The following is a 25,456-nucleotide window of genomic DNA, read 5'->3' as shown; positions in this document are numbered from 1 at the left end:
CTCATGGACAGGACACACAGTGGTGTGAGCATACCATAGTAAATACTACATGTCAGGTACATATGGCATTACACAGTCCTCAGTCATGGGGCCCCTAATGTTCACTATATGCTTACATACAGAACATGCTGTCACAGAGTACTGTCCATACCTAGATATCCCACGCCTACATACCAAGCTCCATTATTGCTCCACCAGCTCATACCGATACCAACCATATGGGTGTCAGTGTAGCGGATACATCATATGAGTATCATGGCATCAGGATGCATGACACATGGTGCATGCACATCACCTTTGCATAACAACATTCACCCACTGACTATCACGTGGATACTGGTCCCGTACATACATATCACATTGTACATGGTTGCTGTACACACATATGCCACACACAGTCCTGGGGTTACTGTATTCCACTGTGGCATGGATACACTTCTGCAAGGCCACACCTATCTGTACTGTGTGTGATGCTGGTACATAGGTAGCCATTGTACCTGTGAAATGCACACATCTACACACAGTCAAGGGTACAATACCACATTTATGGTTTACCTTCAACAACAGCTACAGCTTTACATGGCACAACATTGTCATGCCACGATGTTTACCAGGCTCAGACGGTTTACATATGCGGCTGACATATGGGCAACACATCTGTACACATCTGCATACCACATACTCAGGGGTGTCTTCTGCTCTGACACGGCCCATGTCCTCCACATTACTGATGCATATACTCCTCATACATGACATCTGCAGTGGGCAGTGTGAACGGACTGCTCCTGGATATGTGCACACATGCCACACTGCATGGGCTGGGCTTCTGTGTTACTTCCACAAACACAACACACACCATGCTGTGGAACATAGGTCTTGTGCACATCCCGCAGGGACACACAGTAGCACTGTTCATGTGATACCTCCCTTGCTGTTTGAGTGACACGTAGTCCTGGTACCACCACAGCAGCGGTACTGTGTAGACGTGCAGTTGACACCCACCTCTGCTGTTCACAGGACACTACCATGGGGAGGTGACACTACTGTGTACACTGCACATGTGTTTACACATGGACCTGCCAGACTGCATTGTTGCCCACTGTGCACCTGTGCAGCTGCTACAGGTCCTTTGGGCATGGTTACTTGGTGTCCCTTCCATTTCGGCTAGCTATCACACTACTACTCTGTCCCATACCTACAGGCCATATGTATCCTGCTATTGTACATACCAATAGGTGATACCTGTGTTATACATGATATGCCTGTGATACTGTGTATGATATCTGTCATATCTACCTAGACAGCTTTACATTACACATATTTCACATAGTATCCCCTAATGCAGGGCATACTTGCACGTCGGCCGCACCTTACATATGACATCAACGGTATATGCCCATACACATGCATGCTGTGACAGTATACATACATGTCCTATCCCCTGCTATGGCACTTCCTTGTTGGACATCCACTGCCAGCAACGGCGTGTGGTATGGCATTGTTCTCTCTAATGCCCCCCTGTGGCATCCCTTGTGGTGTCTCCACTGTGTACATGATGTCCCACTGCTGTACACACGGTGTCCACAAGCGTTGGTATGCTCAGCAGGATATCACTACATAACTACCTTTCACCACTTTCTGCATTACGGACAAGTGTAATTAATTACAACCACCATTCACATAGAGTACAGCTTCGTCATACACATCATGCGTTACACAACCGTACAAATCGTGTGTTCTACATACTTTGTCGGTGTTTCATTCCGTGTTTCGTTCCGTGTATCGTTATTCCGTTTTCTTTCGCATGAGCATACGGTTTGAATATCCTGAGAGTCATCCTTATATCCGTCGATACCTGCAACATGTGAAATCATCCAACCAATTGCTGTTCCTCAGTGAGTAATTACGTGCATATCACCTGTGCATCTACTCCATTCGGAAATTACACGTCGATACTGGGGTATAATTGGATTCCTCACCTGGGCGTTGGCTATTTTCCCTACCTTCGTGGAGTGGTCTGTATTGTGTTATGTTATGTGTAACTGCAACTGCTATGTGTGGCGACAGGTATATTTCGAAGTAATGTTACTCGTGGATTGTGTGTAGGGTGTAGGGTGTAGTATTTGGTTCGACATGTGGGTGTCCCTGTCCTGATGATGAATGATAATGGAGTATTGCATTCAAAACTGTAACATGGCTGTTGTATTCCTTTATACAACGCATGCAAGTATGCATCCGCCTTTAATTGTGTCTCCCACGCGAGATGTTGTGGTTATGCAGATGTCATTGACTGACTGTATGTTTGTGCTGCTATTACGGTTTGTATTCCTTTAATATCTATGGTGGAGGATATTGGTGGTTGTACGTGACGGATACGGGTTGTGGGCCTTGCATCTCTACATAGACAGTATAGTTGTCTGTGTGCTCCATCCCTACCTGGAGAGTTAACAGTTAATAGTCTTTTTTTATGGGAGTGTAGCTTGGGCTGTTGTTAATTGGTTCCAATATCGTCTGCAGGTGGCCTTGCTGCATGTATTCCCCCGTAACTTCTGTGGTATATCAGCGGCTATGTGTACGTGAGTAATTACGTGCATATCACCTGTGCATCTACTCCATTCGGTAATTACGCGTCGATACTGGGGAATAATTGGATTCTCCACCTGGGCGTTGGATATTCACCCTACCTTCGTGGGGATGGTCTGTATTGTCTTATGTTATGTGTGACTGCATCTGCTATGCATGGGAACTAGTATGGTCTGCATTCATGTCACCCATGGATTGTGTGTGACAGGTGTAGTATTTGTTTCCACAAGTGGGTGTACCTGTCCTGCTGACGTATAATAACGGAGTATTGCATTCAAAACTGTAACTAGGCTATTGTTTGCATTTCTACAACGCATGCAATTATGCAGCCACCTTTAATTGTGTCCCCCACGCGATATGTTGTGGTTATGCAGATGTCATTGACCGACTGTATGTTTGTGCTGCTGTTACGGTTTGGATTCCTTTATTATGTACAGTGGGGGATGTCGGTGGTTGTACGTCACGGATACGGTTTGTGGGCCTTGCATCTCTACATAACCAGTATAGTTGTCTGTGTGCTCCATCCCTACTTGGAAAGTTGACAGTTAATTGTCTTTTGTTATGGGATTGTAGATTGGGCTGTTGTCATGTGGTGTCGGTATCGCCTGCGGGTGAGCTTGATGCATGTATACCTCCGTAACATCTGTGGTATATCAGCGGTTGTGTGTACGTGACAACTATCCCTTGTCATTCTGTCCCAGATATTTGCAGTCATTGTGGTTCTGTTGTTGGGATAGCCTGTTTGCCAGTGGTTGCCACATATTCAGATGGGAATTGATTGTTTGACACTTGTAGAACACACAGCAGTGTTTGCGGGCCAACACGTGGCCACGGTCAGTACTGGGGTAGCACATACGTATGTCCGCGGTACATACCTATTGCTGTGTGACTTTGCCGACGTATCTTATTGCTATTAACATATCGGTGTCGTACATACAGGCATGACTATTACATACATCCTTTCCATTTCATATGGGGTATATTCCTGTGCTACCATCTGGGACATATTCACTTTGTATCGTTCTATGTCGCAACACACCTAGCCAGGGTGGGGCTGTCACTACTACTTTGGGACTAGTAGTGTACATATGCCTGAGGCTAGTTTAGCGTATGCCTACACCTAATATTCCGCTCTGCCTCTAACGTGGCACCAACATACACATGTTGCAGACACACACACATTACACTCACACAGCGACGCACACGGCACCCTCACCGCACACGTACACATACTACGGCACTCACGGGTTGGTTGCACACAGTACCTACATGGACCGCAACACCGGCGGCCGTGTCTACCTCTCCCTTCATATCATCATACTATTACACGCACACGTACTGTTACAGTACTGTGGTCTGGCGATCTTTCACCTCATGGTTATGCATATCGGTATGTTACCCGTTCCATGGTTGGCGGTATCCTCTTATGTTGAACCTCCCGGATGTTCAGGTTGTCGTTTCACTATGTATACTATGTACAGATATCGCGGGTTACATCTCAGTCACCTTATATCCCTCTAATTCCCTGTCTTAACTGTAGTATATATATGTATATGTGTACATATATTTCTATATAGATATAATTATATCTATCTACATATATATATATATATATACATATATATATATATATATATATATATATATATATATTTATATGTATACATCTTGCGGCGAACGTGGCAGGCATACAGCAACGCCGTATGCTGTAGGACCCGTGTACTGTTCAGGTGTTGGCGTTACATGCTCCACTGGCTGTTGGATGTACAGTGTTTGGGGGCTGCCTATGTTGGAGTCACACATGAGGCCACCCATGCAGTACACTTTACAGGTGGTCATGTTTGTGTGCCGTCCATTTCACTGTGTGTGCAGGTAGGGAGGTGTCAGTCCATGGGGCCTACGCTGTCAGAGTATGTGCTATATGTTCCCCCTTTGCCAAGGTGTAGGCATATTGGGTACGCCTCCATCTGCCTACTGAGGCTGGCACAGTGTGTTCCTGGTCTGGAACCCTCTGTGCCTGGACTGGCCTTGGCAGTTGTGGTGGGCTTTGTGGCCCTTCACCGTTATGTCCCTGCAGCAGCTGCTTCCGCAGGATCATATTATGTAGCATGGCACATACTATGAATATGTGGGCACATGTGCCTGGAGAGTACTGCAAGGCTCCACCAGATGTATCCAAGCACCGGAACCGTGATTTCAGCATCCCGAACACACGCTCTATGATTATTCTGGTTTGTGCGTGTGCCTCATTATGGCGTTCTTGCATGTGTGTGTGTGCATTTCTGATGGGAGTCATCATCCACGGCTCCAGTGCATAGCCAGCATCCCCCACGAGATGGCCTTGTGGGATGTCCCCCCTGGCAAATACCTGATACAGCTGTGAGGCATGCCAGATATGGGAGTCGTGGTAGCTTCCAGGGCTGCCAGCACACACATCCATGATAATGCCCTGAGCATTGCACACGACCTGGCAATTGATGGAGGGGAATCCCTTGCGGTTTATGTAGTGTCTACCCTGCTCGCCAGGTGGTGACTTGATTTGTATTTGTGTACAGTCTATCGCACCCAGCACCTCTGGGTATTGTGCCACACAGTGGAAGTGGCGCATATTGCTAGCCAAATCCTCCTGAGCTCTGGGGAAGTATATATGCTCATTGGCATGTAGTAACATGGCATCCAGGAACTGGTGTAGTACCCTGGATGCTGATGCCTGTGAGATGTCCATTATATGTCCAGTTGGCCTTTGAAAGGTACCTGTGGCCAGTATTCGCAAGCTTACACATACCTTTGTGTCCACTGGGATGGGTTCCCCTCTGTTGTTTCTTGTTCTCAGGCGTGGCTGGCACAGCTCCACTATTTGCTGTAACGTGTCCCTGTCCACCCTGTAACGCTCTACTATCTCCAGGTCTTGTAGCCCCTGGTAGGTTACCCTTGGTCTGAACACTCTCCTTCTTCTACGAGGCCTACGGTGGTTGTCGGCACCCTCCTCAACAACACCGTCTGTCTCTAACACATGCTGATGGATCACAGCCACGGCAGCACCCAACATGTACATTTTAAAAGTTCCCCGTGTGTTTACACCTATGGTGCAGCATTTGGGAATACACGGCTGTGTGTTGTGTGCATTCACACTTTATACTATTGTGCTGTGCACACCGATGATGTCATCGGGTGTGTTTGTACGGCCGTATCTGGGGGTTATCTTCCATGTTTTACCGATGGAACTACAACACTGTTGCCTTTGGTGTTGCATTACTCTTGCCTGCCATGGATTACCTTTCGACCTTCCCTTACTATTTCTGCACGTTGCACCTACTATTTTCTGGCATGCATCCTGCAGAGCACTGTCATGTGTACTTTCTGGGACATGGCATATCATGCGTTTTGTGTGCTGCCGTTGTGCTGCCTGTCTGCTTTGCTCTGCTGTGTCAGGTCTTCTATCTTTGCAATCTGCTACCTCCCCTACTTTCTTTGCATTCATATGCCTCCCATATCCCGTTTTGAAGGTTTCTGCTTGCAGAGTTGTCAGCTGCCGCCAGTTGGCCTTCGTGGGTTGATTAGTGTTGATTGCTCATTAGTACTCCAATTACACTTCTTCCACATTTCCTCATATTCTTAACATCACCTTCCTGTTTCCGATGTTGTTTGCGGGACGAGCGTCACATGACTAGGTTAAGGGAACGTAGACATCCTCGTACACATGCACTTCTGCGCGCATTGTGTGCTCTCAGCTGAACTATTACCCCACACCCCGGTCCTGCAGCTGTGATTTGTGATGTACAGCCCAGGTTTGCTGTGCTCCAATGTGCTTCCTGCTACGGTGGCACACCCCTCTGCAGATGACATGTATTCCCTCTGAGCCACTCCTCGGTGTATTACCGCTGCGCTGTTTGGTACAGCCTTACGCCGGCGGGGGATTTGCGATTCAGTATTATCTGCCTCATTTGCATGGCACTGACTACTAATTCATAGTTACCACACTGAACACTGCTGCGAGTCCTTGGCAACCCTTGCACCGTGGTTGTGGCATTCCATGCATACCATGGTGTATTATGCTGTGAACCTGCTGTGTATTACGCTGCTGTTTTATAACATTGTTATATTATTTCATTGTTTTGCACCTTCCACAAACATGTCCTAGGGTTCTGCTGTGAGTTGCTGTGGACATGCCATTTAAGTTGTTATTTACATGTTGTGCATGTTTTCTTTTGACATTGTCTGTGTATTTCGCCATTGGCATATGGTACCAGTGTGATACCTGGGTCTGACACTCTTCCGTTACTCCTATGTTATGTTTGGGAAAATGTAAACCTTTTTTTTGGTTTACATTGCCGTGGGCTTATGCTACACCTGCGCCACTTTGTGAGTCGCTATATGCCTTCATTTGCATGGTGCAACACAGCACATCCGGCGCACGCCGGTAGTGCACGTGGGATTGGATCATATATGAATCGCTCGGTGGCCATATTTGGCGTTGTAATGCCTACGCTATGCGTGCGCCTGGCGCAAGGTTCATGAATCCCAGGGATAGTTTAAAAATCCTTTTTATAAGGTATCAGCTTTCGTTTTCAAAATAGGGACAATAGACTCATTTCCATTAATACCTGGGTGGGGGGGGGTGCAGCTTGTGGCATTTAACTTAAGTTGCCACTGTAACTCTCTAATCTCTAAATCTAATTTACAGATTAGAGAGATTAGATAGCATTGGAATCGGAACCCGGTTATGCTTGTTTTTTTCATGCAGGTACTGCTCTGAGTTTAATATTATTTACACTATTTTAACAACTACCAAGACATTGCTACTACTGACTATTGTGCTCCTTCCTTTTAGTATGCCCTGCCACCCAGAAGACCTTCAATCAGTGCCTGATTTTGTTAGCCTAGTAAACACTTATGAACCTATTTGCTACACGCGAGAAAAAAAAAACAGAATTTACTTACCCATTCATTACAGAAGGCAAGGCACTCTCAGCATCATCTGCACAAGTGGGTGTTCATGCTATCCTACACTACTAAAACTACTACTACTGAAGATAAGTAAACTTAACACACACTCAAATTGATTAGATATACCCAGGAAAAAAAAACTTGCCTGCCCTTGCCTTGAGTGGCAACTTTGTGCATCAGACATAGGCAACCCTAAGTCACAGATTGTGCAAATGGTAGGGAACAGTCATCAGCATCATCATCATCGTCATCATCATCATCATCATCATCATCATCATCATCATCATCATCTGCACAGTGTGGGGGAGTTACAGTAGGACACATCTTTCACAAGGCAAGAGTATGACAGCTAAGATAATAGCAAGCATGCACACTTAAGAGCAGTGTGTCCAGATACAGGGTGTGTGTCCAATGTCAGGAAGTCCATGGTAATGTGTATGTGTGTGTCTGCGTGTGTGTGTGTGTGTGTGTGTGTGTGTGTGTGTGTGTGTGTGTGTCAGCAAGAACACAGCCACAACATTTGTGCCAGCAATATGGGCAGGTTTGAGCCATGCATGGAAGAGGATCAAGTCCATCATCGATGCCCATGCCTACAAGAACTTCCTTTGCCAGGAGTTGTACTACTAGCTCCACATCACCAGCTGAAAGTCCAGCTACCCAAATGTGAATGCTGTCTGCTGGATGAGCTGTCAACATGACCACATCAAAGGACACAACCACATGCAAAATCGCACCTGGATATAGACACATCCACTATAGATATAGAAGTGGAATTGCTACCACTGCAGAATCTGGATGTAGCACATCCATGTAGGCTGATATCTGATAATGTACCAGGAGACCTGTCTTATAGATGTTGTCCCTCCCCTAACAGACATTCCACAACAGATGCAACATGGTCCCAGTCAGCTTAATTTCCTCCATGTATTTTGGGTTCTTAATACCATGAAGGCAATGGACCCTATTCCTAAGTCAGAGTATGTTCAAAGTTAATGAAATTAGTATTGTTTCAGTCTTAGATGTTAGCCAAAAGTGTTCTTCACAGCACTTGCAATGTGCCCAGGATTGACTCCTTCTGTGATTCCTATGGAGTTACATGTATTGGCAGCATATCTAAATATGACTGCAAATTCTTTTTTCTTTGGCCACTTGCTGCTACTACTGTTGGAACTATCTTGGTAACCTTCTTCCACATTGAACTCATTTCTACCTGCAAATCGTAGTATTTTATGACTTTGTATCTTTCAATATGTATGACACTGTAATCACTGAGTGTAGCAACTTTAATGACTGATGCTACTTTTGTCTTTTTTTTTGCTGGACTATTATATCTGGCTTTCTCACATCAGTTTTTTGAACTATTGATAATGGGTGATCCCGTGTAGCATAAACTTCATCGTTCTCTAAAATGCATTGTGGTTCGGCTACTTTAATATTGTAGTGTTTTCCCAATCCCTGGTGCAGCTGTCTTGCCACATTATTGTGTCTTTCAGTATACAGACCTTCTGCCATGAGTGCATCACATGCAGCAACAAGATGTGCGACTGTTTCCAGTTCTTTTTTATAGAACCTACATTTGTTTGTTTCTCCCACATGTTCAATGGACTTTGCAAACCAGTGTGTATGAAGTCCACTATCTTGAACTGCCATTATTAACCTTTCATCTTTTGGTTTCAGTTTACCTTGTCTTAATTCCTATGTCATATCCTGAACAACAGGAGTTTGTTCCAGGAAATCTTTGTACTTAACATAATGGTTATGCCTTTTCCACATTGCTTTCCATTACATTTGATCCCTCTTCTTAAGTTTTTTTTTCCACATTCAATTGCTGTCTGGATTTTTTCTTTCTTTCTTTCTTTCTTTCTTTCTTTATATATTTATTGACATATGGTGACTGGAAAAGTACAGCTGGGTGAGGAACCCATTTTCAACAGAGGCCTGGGCAGAAGTTGTTACAGTAACCTTGTGCATAGAATACAATAGAGATTGTGACAGTATATTTACAGTAGAAGTTGTGAATATGTTTAACAAAAATATTAGTACAGATCAAAGAGCAGAACAAGACATCAGTAAAGTAGGTTATTAACAATTTAAGAGTAAGTGAGACAGTAACATTCAATGGTACTAACAAAAAAATGGTTGGCATATTCAAGGTGTGACATTGAAATAAAGAAGTATGACAAGTTGCTTTGTGACTGGTTTAGGGAAATGTGTTTTAGTTTGAGAGATGTGGTATGGTAAAAATTAATAACTCTTCTGATTTGATTTCCATTCCCACTTGACACCAATGCAGCCTCTGCTAAATTAAGCAGGGAGGTTGTGTTAGACTTCTCCTCATATTTTAAAACTTTCACTATGTTTGGATCTGATAAGGTCAGCAGCTAAGTATGAAGCCCCATGACTGCAGGTCTATACATGTAATCAGTTTGAAGGAGACCAATATCTCCTTCAGAATGAGGAATCTTAACAGAATATCCAGAACAGACACTGAATGGTCTCTCTTGGTTTAATTTCTCCAAGTCTTTTGGATTTCTGATATCATGATGTTTGTACATGAACAGACCTGAATGGTCTAGTGTGTCGTTCATCATGTCCAAGGAGTCACACACTCGGTACATGCAATCCCATATGTCAAAATGCACAGCATGCAGTAATCTTATGACCTCTTCAGAGGCCCTAATAAAACTTCCCTGTGCCTCCATGATGGCTTTGCACATACATTGGGTGGAGGCTATTGACAAACCAATCTCAGTGAGAGGGTGGCAAGGAAGCCTTCCTGAGCACCTCCACTGACACTCCTGTGTGCTACCTCCTGCTCATGATGGCTAGGGGAATATTCTGTCATGTCTGCACATAAGGCTACCACATTACCATAATCAACTGTGTCACCATCAACCTGTCCACTCTCAGTTGCTTCATTGTGATGGGTATGTGCAGGCATACTGACTGTGTCCGTACTTTAGGAATAGGATGTAGGGGGTGCACTCCTTGTCTCTGACATACCCCTGCAGCTCCAAAATGACGTTCATCCCCACCATAATTATTAGAGGATAAGGATCCCCAACATCATATGGAGGTAGATCTACAGTGCTGGTGGCAGACAATGCTTCACCTGTTAATACACCAAAATAAATAACCCCAGAAATACCCATAATGATTATGCCATAGTGATTACACCAGAATACCTGATTATGGCATAGAAGTATTATTATTTCTATGACTACTGAAAATAGCTAATACATATAAGTATGCCCATGCCATGAGCAAATGGCCATTGTTCTTCAATGCCAGATCTACCTAGACACAATAGTTGAGTGAGGTAGTATAAGCATACTTGTGACTATCAACTGTAAAGGCAGATGTAAAAATATTTGAATGGCATACCTGGGATATTACTAGTGGAAATCCATTGGGGCTGCTCTACCTCTCTCCTAACATCCAGCACTGACCTGTGAAACTCTGGTGAGCTGCCTATATCCCTGACTGATAACAGGGATTCCACTGTCTTGGTAGTTTGGTAGAAAGCCCACCTCCATTAGCCCTCCATCCGCATGCCACAGCCTCTGGTCTGTGTTTTTATATGTGAATCATGTCAATGGCTCTGTGTTGGACCATTCCTTATATACGACCATAGTCAACAACAACAATGACATCATCAATCCCCTGCCATCAGACACTGTCACAGAAGGGCTTGTAGGAGGAGTGTGTATCGAGGAATCGAAGGACCTGTGGTATCACCGACTCAGACTCAGAGAAACGATGCTTCTGTGAGGATGTGCCCTTACTACTTTTAGGAGCCATATCCTTGTTATGATGGAATAAAAAAATGGATATCACAACACAAGTTAACACACAAGGTAGTACACACACTTTACAGTTATGCTACAAAATGTGTTAATAGAAAATGTAGTAAACAGGATATTCAAGTGCAAAAGTAACATACCTGCATCCCTAAAAAATGCAGTCTAAACAAAAATTCTTGTCAAACTTAACAATTACATAAGCTATAACCTACAGAAATGAAAACAGCACCATAATAATCTGATATGGTTCGTCCCATCTCAAGGGGAAAAAAACCAAAAAGAAATAAGATGCAGGAATGTCCACGTAAGAAGAAGAAAACATCATAATCATATCAACAATATGGTCAGTATAACAAAACCTCTAAACTCACATTGATAGCAGTGTTATACAGTTGTTCAGTTGTCCACCATTGAGGTGGCACTGTCAAGAGGTGTTACTTTCCTGAAAATAGACATCTCAAATGTTTGCCTATTAAAGAACTACAAAGTTGTCTTGACCTCGCCATTTACATTTCAAATGACTTGAACAGATAATAGCTGAGTAGTTGTATGGAAAAAGAGATACTTTGCAATATTATGTGACAGCTGATCCTCTGTAGCTGTGGAGCAAAAATGTGGAAAAAGTTAAGTTTCAGCAGTACTTGAGAAAGAAAGTAATTTTACATAGCATGATGAAAGAGCACCCCATGTTGGGTTTATAACATGTGCATAAACCACTCCGGGCACATTGAATATGACAACTAGCTCTCAAATCTTTACCTTTAATGAATCACTCAATTTGCGTGGTGAGTAAGGGGAGGTGAATACAGTGTTGGTTTCTACAAGATGATGTACACATGCCTGTGCAGCACAGGAGATGTGTAAAAAACTTTAGCAAGCTAATGCCTTCCAAGTGTACATCATTAGCAGTTCTGATGAGATAGTGATGTGCTAAGGATATAACCTCATCAAGATCACATGTTCAAAGGGTGTGTCAGATGAATTAGACTTGCACTGAAATATAAATGAACCCTTATCAACATACTGGCCATGTCATCTCAAATTAAGGTGAGGTGAATGTGCATGTATCTCAGACATGGAATGAAGATGCCTAAGAATGTGAATTATATCCTCAACAATGTGAATGAGGAGTAAAGTTAAGCATATGCACTCACATTCAAAACAATAGATTCATACTCATACCAGCTTTAAGACATTCCTGAATAAAGGCAATACAGTTAATACTTCACATAAAAATTAGGAGTAAGTTATCCTGCCAAAAATGTTGTTGCTTTCATCTTTATTTTTATCCTCATAGCTGCCCATCCACCAGTATCACACTTGAACTTTGTTACAAAAAGTAACAAAAGTCTACGTATAGTGCAGACTAATTTCCCATTGCTCAAGTGGCATTAGCTGAACTTGTACTTGACTCTCCCCAGGATTCATGAACCTTGCGCCAGACGCACGCATAGCGTAGGCGTTATAACGCCAAATATGGCCGCCGAGCGATTCAGGTATGATCCAGTTCCACGTGCACTACCGGCGTACGCCATATCTGCGCAGCCCCTGGTGTAGGTATGCTAATCACCCTATGTGCAGTGTGTCACCATGCAAATGAAGGCATATAGTGATTCACGAAGTGTTGCAGGCGTAGCATAAGCCCATGGCAATGTAAACAAAACAAAAAAAAAAAAACGGTTTACATTTTCCCAAACATAACATCGGAGTAATGGAAGAGTGTCAGACCCAGGTATCACACTGTTAACATATGCCAATGGCGAAATACACAGACAATGGTAAAAGAAAAGATGCACAACACGTAAATAACAACTTAAATGGCATGTCCACAGTAACTCACATCAGAACCGCAGGACATGTGTGCGGAAGGTGCAACATAATGAAATAATATAACAATGTTATAAAACAGCATCGTAATAGACATCAGGTTCACAGCATAATACACCATGGTATGCATGGAACGCCACAACCATAGTGCAAGGGTTGCCAAGGACTCATGGCAGTCTTCAGCGTGGTAACTATGAATTAGTAGTCAATGCCATGCAAATGAGGCAGATAATACTGAATCGCAAATGTCCCGCCGGAGTAAGGATGTACCAAACGGCGCAGCGGTAAAACACTGAGGAGTGGCTCAGAGGGAATACATGACATCTGCAGAGGGGTGTGCCAGCATAGCAGTAAGCACATTGGAGCACAGCAAACCTGGGCTGTACATCGCAAATCAAAGCTGCAGGACCGGGGTGTGGGGTAATAGTTTAGCTGAGAGCACACAATGCGTGCAAAAGTGCATGTGTACGAGGATGACAACGTTCCCGGAACCTAGTAATGTGACGCACGCCCCGCAAACAATATTGGAAACAGGAAGGTGATGTGAAGAATATAAGGAAATGCGGAAGAAGTGTAATTGGAGTACTAATGAGCAATCAACACTAATCAACCCACGAAGGCCAATCGACGGCAGCTGACAACTCTGCATGCAGAAACCTGCAAAACGGGATAGGGGAGGCATATGAATGCAAAGAAAGTAGGGGAGGTAGCAGATTGCAAAGATAGAAGATCTGACACAGCAGAGCAAAGCAGACTGGCAGCACAATGGCAGTAGCACACAAAACGCATGATATGCCATGTCCATGAAAGTACAAATGACAGTGCTCTGCAGGATGCATGCCAGAAAACGGTAGGTGCAACGTGCAGAAATAGTAAGGGAAGGTCGAAAGGTAATCCATGGCAGGCAAGAGTAATTCAACACCAAAGGCAACACCGTTGTAGTTCCATCGGTAAAACACGGAAGATAACCCATAGATACGGCCATACAAACACACCCTATGACATCATCGGTGTGCACAGCACAATAGTATAAAGTGTGAATGCACACAACACACAGCCGTGTATTCCCAAACACCGCACCATAGGTGTAAACACACGGGGAACTTTTAAAATGTACATGTTGGGTGCTGCCATAGCTGTGATCCATCAGCATGTGTTAGAGACAGACGGTGTTGTGGAGGAGGATGCTGGCAACCACCACAGGCCTCGGAGGAGAAGGAGAGTGTTCAGACCAAGGGTAACCTACCAGGGGCTACATGACCTGGAGATAGTAGAGTGTTACAGGGTGGACAGGGACATGTTACAGCAAATAGTGGAGCTGTGCCGGCCACGCCTGAGAACAAGAAACAACAGAGGGGAACCCATCCCAGTGGACACAAAGGTATGTGTAAGCTTGTGAATACTGGCCACAGGTACCTTTCAAAGGCCAACTGGAGATATAATGGGCATCTCACAGGCATCAGCATCCAGGGTACTACACCAGTTCCTGGATGCCATGTTAACACATGCCAATGAGCAGATATACTTCCCCAGATCTCAGGAGGATTTGGCTAGCAATATGCACCACTTCCACCGTGTGGCACAATACCCGGAGGTACTGGGTGCGATAGACTGTACGCACATACAAATCAAGTCACCACCTGGCGAGCAGCGTAGATGCTACATAAACCGCATGGGATTCCACTCCATCAATTGCCAGGTCATGTGCAATGCCCAGGGCATTATCATGGATGTGTGTGCTGGCAGCCCTGGAAGTTACCACGACTCCCATATCTGGCATGCCTCACAGCTGTATCAGGTATTTGTCAGGGGGGACATCCTACAAGACCATCTCGTGGGGGATGCTGGCTATGCACTGGAGCCGTGGATGATGACTCCCATCAGAAATGCACACACACATGCAAGAACGCCATAATGAGGCACACGCACAATCCAGAATAATCATAGAGCGTGTGTTCGGGATGCTGAAATCAGGGTTCCAGTGCTTTGGATACATCTGGTGGAGCCTTGCAGTACTCTCCAGGCACATGTGCCCACATATTCATAGTATGTGCCATGCTACATAATATGACCCTGCGGAAGCAGCTGCTGCAGGGACATAATGGTGAAGGGCCACAAAGCCCACCAGAATTGCCAAGGCCAGTCCAGGCACAGAGGGTTCCAGACCATGAACACACTGTGCCAGCCCCAGTAGGCAGACGGAGGCGTACCCAATATGCCTATGCCTTGGCAAAGAGGGAACGTATAGCACATACTCTGACAGCGTAGGCCCCATGGACTGACACCTCCCCACCTGCACACACAGTGAAATGGACGGCACACAAACATGACCACCTGTAAATTGTAATGTATGGGTGGCCTTATGTGTGACTCCAACATAGGCAGCCCCCAAACACTGTAAACCCAACAGCCAGTGGAACATGTAACGCCAACACCTGAACAGTACGTGAGTCCAACAGCATATGGCATTGCTGTGTGCCTGCCACGTTCGCCGCAAGATGTATGCATATAAATATATATATATGTATATATATATGTATATATATATATCTATATATATATATATATATATATATATATATATATATATAGATAGATAAATATGTACACATATACATATATATAATACAGATAAGAAAGGGAATTAGAGGGATATAAGGTGACTGAGATGTATCCAGCGATATCTGTAAATAGTATAGATAGTGCAATGACAATCTGAACATCTGGGAGGTTCAAAATAATAGGATACCGCCAACCATGGAATGTGTAACATACAAACAAGAAAGAGTGAGGATAGTCACCACGATCAGAAATAGGTGCAAAAAAGATTTGTCCAAAACGTCTCCTTAAGCAAGTAAAAACTCTTTATTACAAGAAAATGGATAAGCGCTTTCGCGTAGTCCAGGCTACGCTTCATCAGATAAACTTTCAAAAAACTACAACACATATATATACAAACGCTTTTGGCGGGCTCTGTGAATCAATAACCCTATTATTCAATAATCACATAGCTCTCTCAAGCCCAAGCTTAAGCATCATTAATATCGTATTAGTTATTTGATCGGAAAGCCCATATAAGGCTATGTAGGTTTCAAAACAAAGATCCATCTTCCAATTCATTAAAAAATCACTTATTTAAAAATGTAAGCAAGTTTCAAACAACTTTATAGCATGTGCACATAAGAGCTCACATTACTTATAGATATGTAAAAACAAATATAACACTTTACCTTATAAAAAATGATAAAAATAAGAAACGGAGACACATAAAACAGTAAAACTATCAGTGCTGCTGACAGAGTTCAGTTAGTTATATCAAAACCTTTCCATAGATACCTCTGTAGCAGGAGGTGAACATATGTTTCGTTCATTCTGATAAAGGCTGTGTATCCAATATCCATATTCCCCCGATCATTAGTACTTCCAATCATTAACTTGCCCTGTTTAATTCACTGGAAATGTGAAGTACGTACATCTATCATAGCTCTAGACGTCCGCATATATACCTAACTTCCCTGGATTAGTTGGTTGTCTTCAGGGTCCTAAAGTCTATAGCATATGGTTTGAATGTTGGGAACGAATTTAATTTTTAACATGTTGCATATCTCAGTGTGTATATAGTGTTATCAAAGCGTAAAAAAATATATATACAAAGATCATATATATAATAAGAAAAATATTTAATGGAGCAATACATGGAAGCTAAATATATAAATATATTCAAATGTAGTCATAGAGGATGTTAGCCGTCAATACACTCATTGACCTAGTAGATGATTATAATCATATCTATTAGTTCTAAGATGAATATTATGAAGTCTATAGACCTAACATCCTCTATGACTACATTTGAATATATTTATATATTTAGCTTCCATGTATTGCTCCATTAAATATTTTTCTTATTATATATATGATCTTTGTATATATATTTTTTTACGCTTTGATAACACTATATACACACTGAGATATGCAACATGTTAAAAATTAAATTCGTTCCCAACATTCGAACCATATGCTATAGACTTTAGGACCCTGAAGACAACCAACTAATCCAGGGAAGTTAGGTATATATGCGGACGTCTAGAGCTATGATAGATGTACGTACTTCACATTTCCAGTGAATTAAACAGGGCAAGTTAATGATTGGAAGTACTAATGATCGGGGGAATATGGATATTGGATACACAGCCTTTATCAGAATGAACGAAACATATGTTCACCTCCTGCTACAGAGGTATCTATGGAAAGGTTTTGATATAACTAACTGAACTCTGTCAGCAGCACTGATAGTTTTACTGTTTTATGTGTCTCCGTTTCTTATTTTTATCATTTTTTATAAGGTAAAGTGTTATATTTGTTTTTACATATCTATAAGTAATGTGAGCTCTTATGTGCACATGCTATAAAGTTGTTTGAAACTTGCTTACATTTTTAAATAAGCGATTTTTTAATGAATTGGAAGATGGATCTTTGTTTTGAAACCTACATAGCCTTATATGGGCTTTCCGATCAAATAACTAATACGATATTAATGATGCTTAAGCTTGGGCTTGAGAGAGCTATGTGATTATTGAATAATAGGGTTATTGATTCACAGAGCCTGCCAAAAGCGTTTGTATATATATTTGTTGTAGTTTTTTGAAAGTTTATCTGATGAAGCGTAGCCTGGACTACGCGAAAGCGCTTATCCATTTTCTTGTAATAAAGAGTTTTTACTTGCTTAAGGAGACGTTTTGGACGAATCTTTTTTGCACCTATTTCTGATCGTGGTGACTATCCTCACTCTTTCTTGTTTGTTTACACGACTTTTTTTGGTGAGTTACGTCTTTGGCTGCAAAGTGGTGTTCCCTTTACGGAATGTGTAACATACCGATATGCATAACCGCGAGGCTGAAAGACCGACAGAACACAGTACTGTAACAGTACATGCACGTGTAATAGTACGATGATATGAAGGGAGAGGTAGTCACCGCTGCCGGTGTTGCGGTCCACATAGGTACTGTGTGCAACCGTCCCCGTGAGTGCCGTAGTATGTCTACGTGTGCGTTGAGGGTGCCATGTGCGTCGCTGTGTGAGTGTAATGTGTGTGTGTCTGCAACATGTGTATGTTGGTGCCAAGTTAGAGGCAGAGCAGAATATTAGGTGTAGGCATACGGTAAACTAGCCTCAGGCATATGTTCACTACTAGTCCCAGAGTAGTAGTGACAGCCCCACCCTGGCTAGGTGTGTCGTGACATAGAGCGATACAAAGTGAATATGTTCCAGATGGTAGCACAGGAATATTCCCCATAAGAAATGGAAAGGACGTATGTAATAGTCATGCCTGTATGTATGACACTAATATGTTACATGCAATATGATACGTTGGCAAAGTCACACAGCAATAGGTATGTATCGCGGAAAAAAGTATGTGCTACCCCAGTACTGACCGTGGCCACGTGTTGGCCCATAAACACCGCTGTGTGTTCCACAAGTGTCAAACAATCAATTCCCATTTGAATATGTGGCAACCACTGGCAAACAGGCTATTCCAACAACATGACCACAATGACTGCAAATATCCGGGACAGAATGACAAGGGATAGTTGTCATGTACACATAACCGCTGATATACCACATATGTTACGGAGGTATACATGCATCAAGCCCACCTGCAGACGATATCGAAACCACATAACAACAGCCCAAAGTACAATCCCATAACAAAAGACTATTAACTGTGAACTCTCTGAGTAGGGATGGAGCACACAGACAACTATACTGTTTATGTAGAGATGCAAGGCCCACAAACCATATCCGTGACGTACAACCACCGATATCCCCCACTGTAGATAATAAAGGAATACAAACCGTATTAGCAGCACAAACATACAGTCAGTCAATGACATCTGCATAACCACAACATATCGCGTGGGAGACACAATTAAAGGCGGATGCATAATTGCATGCGTTGTATAAAGGAAAACAACAGCCATGTTACAGTTTTGAATGCAATACTCCGTTATCATTCGTCGGCAGGACAGGTACACCCACATGTTGAACCAAATACTACACCTGTCACACACAATCCATGGGTGACATGAATTCCAAATATACTTGTCCCTATGCATAGCAGTTGCAGTTACACATAACATAACACAATACAGACCATCTCCACGAAGGTAGGGCAAATAGCCAACGCCCAGGTGGAGAATCCAATTATACCCCAGTATTGACTCGTAATTTCCGAATGGAGTAGATGCACAGGTGATATGCACGTAATTACTCACTGAGGAACAGCAATTGGCGGGATGAATTCACATGTTGCAGGTATCGATGTATATAAGGATGACTCTCAAGATATTCAAACCGTATGCTCATACTGAAACAGCGTTGTACTACCGAAAACAAAAGGAAATGGCAAAACAATAAACGGAACGAAACACCAACAAGGTATGTAGAACACACGATATGTAAGGTTGTGTAACGCATGATCTGTATTAATAAGCTGTACTGTATGGTGGTTTTAATTAATTACACTTGTCCGTAATGCAGAAAGTGGTGAAATGTAGTTATGTAGTGATGTCTTGCTGAGCATACCAATGCTTGTAGAAACCGTGTGTACAGCAGTGGGACATCATGTACACAGCAGAGACACCACAAGGGATGCTACAGGAGGGCATTAAAGAGAACAATGCCATACCACACGCTGTTGCTGGCAGTGGATGTCCAACAAGGAAGTGCCATAGCAGGGGATAGTACAAGTATGTATACTGTCACAGCACACATGTGTATGAGCATATACCGTTGATGACATATGTAAGGTGTGGCCGACGTGCAAGTATGCTCTGCATTAGGGGATACTATCTGAAATATGTGTAATGTATAGTTGCCTAGGTAGATATGACAGATATCCTGCACAGTATCACAGGCATATCATGCATAACACAGGTATCGCCTATTGGTATGTACAATAACAGGATACATATGGCCTGTAGGTATGGGACATAGTAGTAGCATGATAGCTACTCTAAATGGAAGGGACACCAAGTAACCATGCACAAAGGACTTGTAGTAGCTGCACAGGTGCACAGTGGGCTACAATGCAGTCTGGCAAGTCCATGTGTAAGCACATGTGCAGTGTACACAGTAGTGTCACCTCTCCATGGTAGCGTCCTGTGAACAGCAGAGGCAGGTGTCAACTGCACCTCTACACAGTACAGCTGCTGTGGTGATACCAGGACTACATGTGTCACTCAAACAGCAAGGGAGGTATCACATGAACAGTGCTACTGTGTGTCCCTGTGGGATGTACACAGGATTTATGTTCCACAGCATGGTGTGTGTTAGGTTTGTGGAAGTAACACAGAAGCACAGCCCATGCAGTGTGGTGTGTGTGCACATATCCAGGAGCATTTCGTTCACAGTGCCCACCGCAGATGTCATGTATGAGGAGTATATGCATCAATAATGTCATGGACATGGGCCGTGTCAGAGCAGAAGACACCCCTGAGTATGTGGTATGCAGATGTGTACAGATGTGTTGTCCGTATCTCAGCCGCATATGTAAACTGTCTGAGCCCAGTAAACATCATGGCATGTCAATGTTGTGCCATGTAAAGCTGTAGCTGTTGTTGAAGGTACACCATAAATGTGGTATTGTACCCTTGACTGTGTGTAGATGTGTGTAGTTCACAGGTACAATGGCTACCTATGTACCAGCATCACACACAGTACAGATTGGTGTGGCCTTGCAGAAGGATATCCATGCCACAGTGGATTACGGTAACCACAGGACTGTGTGTGGCATATGTGTGTACTGCAACCATGTACAATGTGATATGTATGTAGGGGACCACTATACATGTGATAGCCAGTGGGTGAATGTTGTTATGCAAAGGTGATGTTCATGCACCGTGTGTCATGCATCTTGATGCCATGATACTCATATGAAGTACCCGTCACACTGACACCCGTATGGTTGGTATCAGTATGAGCTGGTGGAGCAATAATGGTGCTTGGTATGTAGGTGTTGGAAATCTAGGCATGGACTGTACTCTGTGACAGCATGCTCTGTATGTAAGCATATAGTGAACATGAGTGGCCCTATGACTGAGTACTGTGTAATGCAATATGTACCTGACATGTAGTAGGTACTATGGTATGCTGGCACCACTGTGGGTACTGTCCATGTGCCACATAGCATAACATCCTGAGACACAGGGTATGATGTGCAGGTGGATGTGTATGTTGTCAATACCGGAATGTGGAATGGTGCTGCTGAAAGGCAATGTGAGGACAACGTATGATGTGCTGGCCTCCGTACCATCCTCAACTGCCCTAGCAACTGTATGACAGGTGCCCAGCATGTGTATGTGCCTTGCTGTGGCATTCACAAGCCCAACCCGGGTGCTAGGAAAGGACTGGAGGCCATCAATGTGTGTGGGAATCAAGTTCCTGATGATGTGCCCCATTGCCATGCAGAATGGTCCAGTCAGGAGTGTATGACTATAGTCCCACTCGTGCAATGCAGTGCCACCTGTGTGTAGTGCGATAAATGCCGCTGTGCGGCGGTCAGGGTGTACAATGTCCGACAAAAGGCTAGCAGTGAATATAGTGGCCTGGTGTGGAGACATATACTAAACAGGTTGGTGGGACATTACAGCCAGGGACATTGGAAGGTGACATTGGGCCAGTGTCCCAGGACATATCGTGTGTATGTCAGTACTGTGTATGTGACCACAGGGACACTACAATGTTCATGTACGGATTGCGTCCCTGTAGTGTGTGAGAGGGTGTATTGCCGGTAAGTACGCCATCGCCTGGCACGTTGCCAACATTACCTCGGTCTGCAATGCTTGGTTGACTATTGTATGTGACATCAGATGTGGATGTTGTCAAAGAATACTGACATACCACCACAATGCCTGAGGACCCACACCGCAATGTGCGGCAGTCATGTTTAGGTAGCCAGCCTTGGAGTATGTGATGATGGACCTTGAGGACCCACCATGGCTGACAAGTGATGCACTCCATACATGTGAATGTACACCACTGTGCAACAGCCTGTACCTGTGGTTGTACATCATATGTGCATGGAACATGACCACCACAGTGGCGTCTGTGAACTGGTCAGTACCGCCATGTCTCTATGTGGAATAGCATGATTCCTGCAATTGTGTACATGCTACTGAAGTGCACTGTGGTATGTGTCAGCATATGTATGTGTAGTGTCCATCTGCTCGGGTGTCATGATGTTAACAACTGCTGTCAGCAGACGTCTGTAGTACTTGTTGTAGTACACATGTTCCGTGTATGCTTTGATAGGTGTGTTTCCAGGATGTGGCTAGCAAGGCCATGTAGCATATGTGTTGAATCCACCAAAGCGTGGATAACCCCAGGTGTGTCACACCAGTCACATGGAGGTAGTGTGCATGCTAAGGGTAGTGTAGGTATGGTATGTGTTGTGTATTGTTTAATCCAGCTGAGTGCATGTCTCAAGCATGTGTAGGTACATGGGTGTCTATCCCAGGGAAGTGTGGGTTACTGTCAGCACACAGCCATAGTAGCTGTCTGAGGCCCAATGTACACTATAACAACGCAGAAGGTATGTAACCTGTGGTGTACAATGTCGACTTTGTCGCGTGTTACAATGTGTATAGCGGTCACAGACATGGTTATCTGCACATGGAGCACCTATGATGCATTGTGCTAAGCAACTATCCAGGATGTGTGCAAAACACTGTGTGATGTGTGAACCCCTCATCTGTGGGTGTTCTGGTCCAGGTATGTGCCTGGAAGGTACGGTCCGTGTACAATCCATAATCGCAGGTGTTCTGTGCAGAGCATGGAGGCAGGTCCCAGTCACTGCAGAGATGTGTGAGTGGTGCAATAGTGTGTGTGCCTCGCTTGTGTGCATCACAGTGGAAGATGCAAGCATTGTTCCACATGACCCCATGTCGTGCCTGCCAGTTACAGCCCTGCCGGTGACAGTTATGTGAAACTGCCAGAGAGGCAGTATAGCATGTGAAGATGTAGATGTATGCTCTACACCCCAGGCCGATGGCTGCAGGTCATGCATGCCACAGCATTGTGTTTGACCTGGACTGTCATAGCGGTCAGATACCACATGCCTGTACAATAACAGTAGGAGCATAGGCAACTGTTGCAGTGACACAGTAGGTCAATGTACAGTGTTCCAGTGTCCAGACCAATGCTGAATGTACACCATAGCTAGACACACACCCAGAGGGTTATAACACCGGTGAGCCATTGCATGTCCCAGTACACGTAGTCTGTGTATTGCCATCACAGGGCAGTCACAATAACATGATGTATGAGAGATATATTGTACCAGGTGATGTGTCATGTGTGCGTATGTTGAGTTGCAGAGGTGTTCACCCATCCGCAACATCTCAGTGCATGATGCCTTGTGTAACATGATGTGTGGAACTGCAGTGTGATTCACAACAGAGTCATCCGTGACTGGTGTGTTGTGAATGTTGTAACCCATGAGTCTGCGGGATATACACTGGTGATGTTGGCTGCCATGCTGGGGGCCACCAGTGGTGCCTACAGTGGTTCTACAGACATATTGCATACGTTGTTCTTGCAGGAATGTCCAGTGTTGTAGATGATGTGGTACTACGTGATGGTAGGTGTGTGATGTGAATGTTACACATCCAGACGTGACCGTCAGGTGCAGTCATGGTTGTCAACAGCATCACCCCCATCCACAGCTGTCAGCACCCTGTCCCCAGAATGGGTAACAGTAGCCCTCGTACTGTGTGAGTAATGTGCAGATCGTAGAACACCTACTACTGGCTGACTAACAGTGTCAACTAGGAAGGGTATATGATGGCTGAAATACGCTGCTCTAATGTATAAATATGATATCCCAATGAATTACTATGATTCCCATCTAGTAAGCCATGGCTGGCATGTAAACCGTGTACAACAATGAATGTGTGACAGACCCAATGTGGAACCTTGATGAACATGCACCTGTTAGAACACCAAATGAGGTACATTGCACATAATGATGTACAACTGACAGCTATGGGCACAGCATGGATGCAGAAGCACATCTCCCACAGGCAGTACCGCAGTACGTTGGTAGGGGAGCATTGCACGAGTACATGTGACAGTTGCTGTATTGCCACATGTATGACATATCCGTCATATAGGGGTAGCACTGGTACATGACGGTTGGACATGCCTGTACATACGACCATGTCCCACAGGATATGTGTGTTAAGTGTGTAAAACACCAGTCGTACCTTCAGCAAGCTGTGAAGTGTATGACTGCCAGTGTACCTGTGTGACATGTTGTGCAATGGGTGCAAAGGTAATCAGTAGCGCATTACATGCTCACATGTCCTGCATATACAAATAGGGTGTTGGATAATAGCAACCCACAAGAGGTGATGAGTAAGGGTGGCAATGCACTATCACCTTTCCGGGTAAGGTGTGCATGTCCATGACACATTAGCACTTGAGATGTTAGCAGTACAGCTGTACAGGGCAGCATGTATATTTGATTACAAATACCTTTGCGTGTTCCACCAGTGGCCTGTTGACAGACAGACATCAACACAATGTGCAGCATTGACATGTGCACAGCACATCACCGCTGGCTACAGTAGAACAGGGTTAATGTGTTGACATATGCACAGAACATCAGCGCCAGCTACAGTCGAACACGGTATGTGTTGAACCTCACCGTCATTGTAGCCCATGCCACAGAGAGAAATGTTATGCATCTGTGTATGTACGGCTGGGAATGGACCTGACCTAGCAGTATAGCTGTGTCAGTGTTGCGAACAACATACTGAATGGGCTGTGTGTGTGAGGTGTGTGTCATAAGTGTACGGTCTGATGGATGATACCAGCATTGCCACCACTATGTGAATATCCCCGTCCCCATAAATGAATACCTAGGCTGTGCGCAACACCATGGTCACTGTGGAAGGGATGGTGCTGTGCGGTGCACCCGCCGACATGGTGGTGACAGCAGGCCCTGGATATAGACATATGAGGTACCCATGTCAGGTCAGGGTACCAGCCGTGTGCACGGGATATCACCGTGCGGGCATATACAGCACTGTGTTGAACAATATTACAGCACATAGCACCTGTCAGGGGTAATGTTTATGCATGGATGTGTGATACCAGCATGCACAATACACACCCCCACCATGCAGCATGCTGCCTACCTTGCAGAAGGACATTGTCCACACCATGATGATGGACATGCGACATGTCCATATACCTATATAAATGACATATGTAATGGACAGCCACCATTCTAATAC

At 44.1% G+C, this 25,456-nt stretch overlaps 1 protein-coding gene across 2 annotated transcripts in view; it reads left to right on the top strand.

The window, feature by feature from the left end:
* PARVG (parvin gamma) overlaps positions 1–25,456 on the top strand; it is a 3,368,585-nt gene that overhangs the window by 2,031,797 nt on the left and 1,311,332 nt on the right. The window lies entirely within an intron of this gene.

The sequence above is a fragment of the Protopterus annectens genome, chromosome 11.part0 (assembly GCF_019279795.1).
Source record: "Protopterus annectens isolate FY-2018-M chromosome 11.part0, PAN1.0, whole genome shotgun sequence".
NCBI lineage: Eukaryota > Metazoa > Chordata > Ceratodontiformes > Protopteridae > Protopterus > Protopterus annectens.
This window is presented reverse-complemented; position numbering and strand designations above follow the sequence as displayed.